The 7,148-nt window shown below is 46.9% G+C and overlaps 1 pseudogene; it reads left to right on the top strand.

Annotated features, from left to right (window-relative positions):
- Positions 1-570: 570 nt before the first annotated feature.
- LOC117096566 lies at positions 571-1,141 on the top strand (annotated as a pseudogene).
- Positions 1,142-7,148: the final 6,007 nt, after the last annotated feature.

A 7,148-nucleotide genomic window follows, 5' to 3' on the forward strand; every position in this document is an offset into this window, starting at 1 on the left:
ATGCCACACACTCCCCAAACCTCCCCACTGCAGCAGAAGCCATAGCATGACCAGGGCAACAGTCATACCCCATAGCTGCCATCTACCCGGAGTTCACTTTGAAGCAGGCACTGGGAGTAGAGCTTTACTTCGTTTAATCTCCTCAGCAACCCAATGTTGGTTTTCTTGTGGTTTTCACAGACCATGAAACAGGTCTCAGGGAGGTTAAATAACTTGCCCAAGGCAACTCATCTGGGCTTGGTTGATGAAACCAGACTGGTGGGCAGAAACTTGACCATCACAGTTAATCATCATGACCAATCCTCACACCCATGTCTTATTGTAAAGATTTTTTTTTTAATCTTTTTTTTTTTTTTTTTTTTTTGAGATGAAGTTTTGCTCTGTCACCCAGGCTAGAGTGCAGTGGCTCCATCTAGGCTCACTGCAAGCTCCGCCTCCCAGGTTCACGCCATTCTCCTGCCTCAGCCTCCTGAGTAGCTGGGACTACAGGCGTCCACCACCACGCCCGGCTGATTTTTTGTACTTTTAGTGGAGACAGCATTTCACTGTGTTAGCCAGGATGGTCTCAATCTCCTGACCTCGTGATCCACCCACCTTGGCCTCCCAAAGTGCTGGGATTACAGGCGTGAGCCACTGCGCCCGGCCCTAAAAAATCCTAAGAATAGCTTTTTGAGGAAGACACAGTAGCAGGTGCTGTGGAGCTGTGGTCTGCCTGCTCCTGCTCCCAATTCACCACTGTTGGCTCTCACCAAGGAACAAATCCGTCAGGAGCCACGCTGCAGCCATGGCTTTTAAAGACCCAGAAAAACATCTGGAGCTGGAGGTGGTGATTCACTGAATTCTAATCACTCTAATGAGCCGCCACATAAAATCCCCGGAGAAGACATGTGCTGACTTGGTCAGAGGAGCAAAGAAAAAGAATCTCAAAGTGAAAGGACTGGTTCGGATGCCTACCAAAGCTTGGAGAATCACTACACAAAAAGCTCCTTGTGATCAAGGTTCTAAGACGTGGGCTTGTTTTCGGATAAGAATCCACAAGTGACTCATTGACTTGCACAGCCTTTCTGAGATTGTTAAGCAGATTACTCCCATCAGTATTGAGGCAGGAGTTGAGGTTGACGCCATCATTGCAGATGCTTAAGTCAACTATTTTAATAAATTGATTCCTAGTTTTTTTTTTTTTTTTTTTTTGAGGCGGAGTCTCGCTCTGTCGCCCGGACTGGAGTGCAGTGGCGCGATCTCGGCTCACTGCAAGCTCCGCCTCCCGGGTTTACGCCATTCTCCTGCCTCAGCCTCCCGAGTAGCTGGGACTACAGGCGCCCGCCACCTCGCTCGGCTAGTTTTTGTATTTTTAGTAGAGACGGGGTTTCACTGTGTTAGCCAGGGTGGTCTCGATCTCCTGACCTCGTGATCCGCCCGTCTCGGCCTCCCAAAGTGCTGGGATTACAGGCTTGAGCCACCGCGCCCGGCCTGATTCCTAGTTTTTTAAAGAAGAATAGACTCAGCCACTTTACTGGTCTGTGGCACTGGACAAGTTACTTCACTTTTCCGTACTTTCGTTTCCTCAACTGTGAAATGGGGATCTGAGCACCCTTACCTCTGTAAACGAAACATAAAATCCTAAGCCCGCCCACCCCCCACACTGGCTGAACAGACCCCCTCTTAGCCCAGGGGACCCCAGAAAAAGCTTAAAAACTGAGTTCCCAGCCATGATGGGATGAGAGGTCAGACACGCCTCATTATACCTGCTCCCTTTTGCAGTTTAGACACAACTAACAGGCATTCATGTTAAAGTAAAGATCATAAGGCTGACAGAACAGACTGTGGCAATAAGATACCAGACTGTAAATAGGACCTAAAGCCATGCCAGGAAAGGGTTAAGCCACATGCGCCTGCGCTTCAGGAATAAACTATGCCCTTGCTGCCACAAGGTTTTTATTTTTCTCTAGCAGCTTATTTAAGTGCTGGTCTTGAGATAAGCAATAATAAAACAATTTTCAGCCTACCAGTCATCAGATGCTGACAAACTGACCCTCAGCCCCTGTGCCACCAGCCATAACTACAGCTTTGATTGGACAAGAGACTAACTTCTGTAACTTTCTCCTGATAAGATCACTGACCGTGGACTGGTTCTGGCCGGTTTAGGGAGGCTGCGCACTGCAACCTCCTCCTCCTGGGTTCAAGCGATTCTTGTGCCTCAGCCACCCAAGTAGCTGGGACTATAGGCGCACACCACCATACCTAGCTAATTTTTGTATTTTCAGTAGAGACAGGGTTTCACCATGTTGGCCAGGCTGGTCTCAAACTCCTGGCCTCAGATGATCCGCCTGTCTCAGCCTCCCAAAGTGCTGGGATTGCAGGCGTGAGCCACCACACCTGGCCCCATTTAATTCTTTTAGATGCTGATGGGATTCAACTTGCTTTCAATTTTTTTTTTTTTTCCACTGCTGGTGTATAGAAATACAACTGATTTTTGTGTGTTGACTTTGCGAGGGCATGAGACTTTGCTGTATTTGCTGCAACCTCTGCCTCCCATGTTTAAGTGATTCTCCTGCCTCTGTCTCCCAAGTAGCTGGGACTACAGGCACACGCCACCATGCCCGACTAATTTTTTGTACTCTAATAGAGACAGGATTTCACTGTGTTGCCCAGGCTGGTCTTGAACTCCTGAACTCAGGCAATCCACCCGCCTCGACCTCCTACAGTGCTGGGATTACAGGCATGAGCCACCGAGCCCTGCCCCAATCTTGTGATTTTTTTTAGTGGACACCTTTTAGGGTGATTGTTTGGTTAGAGTTAATTACTGTCTTTTAAGTGTTTAGACACTGGCTGGCACATAGCAAATGTTCAATGGGAGGTTGCTATTAATATTGCTGTTATTAATATTACCTTAGAAAATTTGAAAAATGAAGATTATACAGCAAGAAATGAAAAATACCTTTAACTCCCCCATCCAGAGGCAGCCATTGTTTACATTTTATACTTTTTTTCTAATCATTTTGAGGTCTATATTTTAATATAGTTGATATATATAGATATTAACATTTTTATCATTTATTGTACAAATCACATGTAAATTATAGAATACACATTTTTTAAAAGTCACTACACAAAGAAAACCACTTGTTTATATTTATGTGTGAATGTGACTATCATATGATTTTATATCTTGACCCCTAAATGTTACATCATAAAACCTCCCAGCCGGGCTTGGTGGCTCATGCTTTGGGAGGCCTAGGTGGGCGAATTACCTGAGGTCAGGAGTTTGAGGCCAGCCTGGCCAACGTGGTAAAAACCCATCTCTACTAAAAATACAAAAATTAGCCGGGCGTGGGGACAAGGCCTGTAATCCCAGCTACTTGGGAGGCTGAGGCAGGAAAATTGCTTGAGCCCAGGAGAGAGAGGTTGCAGTGAGCTGATACCTTGCTACTGCACTCCAGCCTGGCCAACAGAGCAGACTGTGTCTCAAAACAAAACAAAACAAAAACAAACAAACAAAAAAACCCTCCCCCTGCTCCACAATGTCTGTAAGGTCCCTTAGTGCCCCGCGGCATGGTGTGGAGGTGAGTGACCGGCCCTATCTGGTCATCAGGTCCCTGCATTGCGAGTGGTTTCCCTCTGCTGGGCCTCTTCGCGCAGGCTCCGCTGGCTCCTTCCAGCAGGTCCTGGAGCTGGCAGGGGCACTGGGAGATTTCACAGTGACGGTCCCCGGGCCGCCAAAGCGGCAGATCTGTGAATTCTGAAAATGGGGAGCAGAGTGGCGGAGGTGAGGAAGGGCCCACCTTGTTTCCACCTCAAGTCCCCTTTCTGCGGAGCGTCGCTGGGGGACCTGGAGTAGGAAGGAGACTCCCACACACAACTCTGGCCCAGCCCACTTTGCTGAGGTCCAGGAATCCCTCCCTTATCTGCTCCATCCCCTCACTTGCGTTTCCCGGGGCTTTCGTGGCCAAGGCAGGGCCCGTGGGGGAGGTTCCCACGCTGGGAGGGGAGCGGCCCGCAAGCAGAGGGCACTCGGTGCACGTGGGTTCTCCCTCTCTTCCCTCTCCCGATGTCTCCGACTCCCTCCCTAGGGCAGTGCTACTCTCCCTCTTGCTCTGTCCCCCTCTCTGTTGCCCTCTTTGCTGCTGTGACCGTCATGGGGCTCTGGAGACCAATCCATCCACACTGACCTTTTTCTCTATCGTCAGATGGGCAGTGTGTAGAACTGCCCTAATTCAGATGGCCGTTTGGAAGTGCTTACGGGAGCTGGTTATGGGAAGTGAGTCAGTGGGGAAGGCTCCTCATGGAAGAAGAGGTCCGCAGCCTTGCCCTCTGTCCTGGTGCACTCTGAAGGCGGCAGGTGCTGTCCTTGGCGCAAGGAAGCTTTGGGAGAGAAGCTGAGAGTGCGGCCCCCATCTGTACGCCCGCGGTGCGGTGGTAGATGGAGCTCTCAGCCTCCACGTGTGGCTACCGCACAAACCAGCCAGCATTTCCCAAATGCTGTATTCCGTCCTGGGCGGGTGGTTTTTATCTGGAGCCACGGCGATTTTGTCTTGACTTCCTAGCATTGTTGAGGTGGTAACTTTTCGGGCTGAAATTGAATATGACTTTAGAAGAATATTTAGTTTCATGGGAAAGAATGGAATCCAGATACCAGCAATGCAGTCTTTAATATTTTTATCGTGTTCTTTTGATATTAAGGAGCATTTTTCAAGCTCCTGTCAACTCCCTGGCATTAGGCTCTGATGTGCTAAGACACGCGCGCAATGCACACCTCAAATATTTACCAGCTACCTCGGTTCACCTCGTACGTTATCCCAGAAGGCTATGTTTTGCTATGCCTTTGCACATATGAGCTTTTCTATATTAAAAACCCAGTTATTCAATATCCCAAACACATCTAATCCTCCTGGTTCAAAATGCCAAAGAATGGGTTTAATGAAGAAAGCATTATCTCTGTGTGAAGACCTTAAATGGAAGCTGCCAAATCCTGCAGAACTGACTCCTCTCAGTACCAGGAATGACTGGTTTAGCATTGCTGCGATTTCCAAAGCCATAAGTGTAGATGAGAAAGTCCAAATGTATTTCTAGAAGTGATGCAGAATTAAGAAGTCTATATATTCGATCCCATTTTCAACTTTTCCTTTTTTTTTTTTGAGACGGAGTTTCTCTCTTGTTGTCCAGGCTGGAGGGCCGTGGCACGATCTCAGCTCACTGCAACCTCCACCTCCCGGGTTCAAGTGATTCTCCTGCCTCAGCCTCGCGAGTAGCTGGAATTACATGCGCACAACACCACACCCGGCTAATTTTGTATTTTTAGTAGAGATGGGGTTTCACCATGTTGGCCAGGCTGGTCTTGAACTCCTGACCTCAAGTGATCTGCCCGCCTTGGCCTCCCACAGTGCTGGGATTACAGGTGTGAGCCACTGCACCCGGCCATTTTAAACTTTTTAATAAACACGTGTCTCGAAGCACCTACATCTCAAAGGCGGGAAAGCATGCTCTAGGATTTCAGGGTGTAAAAGATTGCTCCCCAGTGATGCTCAGCACCAACGCAAACCAACAGCAATAAGCCCCATCCATCCATGCAGGTGTCACGACTTTCTGTATGATTTCAGATCATGCTCTTCCCACCATTTACAATGGCGCACCGTCCCCAATGCTTCCCAGCCCACCTCCACAAGCAAACGGCAGGCTTTTTCAGGGTACAGTACCATATGCATTGTAGTATTTTTGTATTTCTTAACCATGTAACATGTGCAAAACTGTACTACTGTCTTTATTCATTTTTAATGTGTTGCTGGTGATGCTTAGAATTTTTCCCCCAACCCCACTTACTCCCAGAAGCCCGTGCTGCTTACTGAGTGATTTTGTGGTGTGTGGAATTTTTAGGAACACGTACGTCACATTTGTATTTGGAAATGGTTTGTCAGCTGCATTACTTAATTAGGCTTAGTAATCTTGCCACATGGCCCTGAGTGACCCATGAGGTGTGGGGAAGGGATAGGAACAGGGGAGTTTGCGGCTGTTCCAGGATTTTGAGGAGCCTTTCACCTATTTATTTATGCCCTTTACCTTTTTATCGTATAAATTTAAGATGTACAACATGATGTTTAATATGCGCATTGAAATGATTACAGTCAAGCATTAACATATCCATCACATGGTTACCTTTTTTTTTTTTAATTGGTAGTAAGAGTACCTAAAATCTTCTCTCTGCAGATTTTCAGTCTACAATGCAAATTAACCATAGTCCTCATGCTGTGCTTTAGACCTCTAGACTGACCCATCCTACGTAAGCTATAACTTAGGATTCTTTGACCTACTTCTTGCCGATTCCCCCATTCCTGGTAACCACGATTCTATTCTCTGCTTCTATATATTTGTTTGTTTATTTGTTTTTAAAGATTCCACATATAAGTGAGATTATGAAGTGTTTGTCTTTCCACATCTGGCTTATTTCACTTAGCACAATGTCCTCTGGGTTAATCTTTTTTGTTGCAAATGATAGGATTCCATTCTTTTTCATGGCTGAGTAGTATTCTATTGTATTTATACAAAAATCTCTTTATCTAGTCATTCATGAACACAGGTTGATTCCGTATCTTGGCTATTATGAATATGGTTGCAATGAACATGGGAGTTCATTACCACTGTGTTTCAGGTAATTTTTTTTTCTCTTTTGACTAATAGGAAGTAGACTCACAATACATGTGTATTGAGTGAACACATGTTTGGTGTGTTAATGCATTAAACAAATTCAGTCAGGCCAGGTGCAGTGGCTCACACCTGTAATCCCAGCACTTTGGGAGGCTGAGGTGGGTGGATCACGAGGTCAGGGGATCGAGACCATGGTGAAACCCCGTCTCTACTAAAAATACAAAAAATTAGCCTGGCGTGGTGGCGGGCACCTGTAGTCCCAGCTACTTGGGAGGCTGAGGCAGGAGAATGGCGTGAACCCAGGAGGCGGAGCTTGCAGTGAGCCGAGATCGCGCCACTGCACTCTAGCATGGGCGACAGAGCGAGACACCATCTCAAAAATAAAAATAAAAATAAAAATAATTCAGTCATACATCAATTGCAATAGGAAAGCCAGCAGCTAGTACCTTCTCTACTAAGAGAAGACAGAAAGCAAACTTTCCTCTAGTGTGTTTCCACCTCCAGTCACT

This window comes from Trachypithecus francoisi, unplaced genomic scaffold, assembly GCF_009764315.1.
Source record: "Trachypithecus francoisi isolate TF-2019V2 unplaced genomic scaffold, Tfra_2.0 Contig01461, whole genome shotgun sequence".
In the NCBI taxonomy this organism is placed as follows: Eukaryota; Metazoa; Chordata; class Mammalia; order Primates; family Cercopithecidae; genus Trachypithecus; species Trachypithecus francoisi.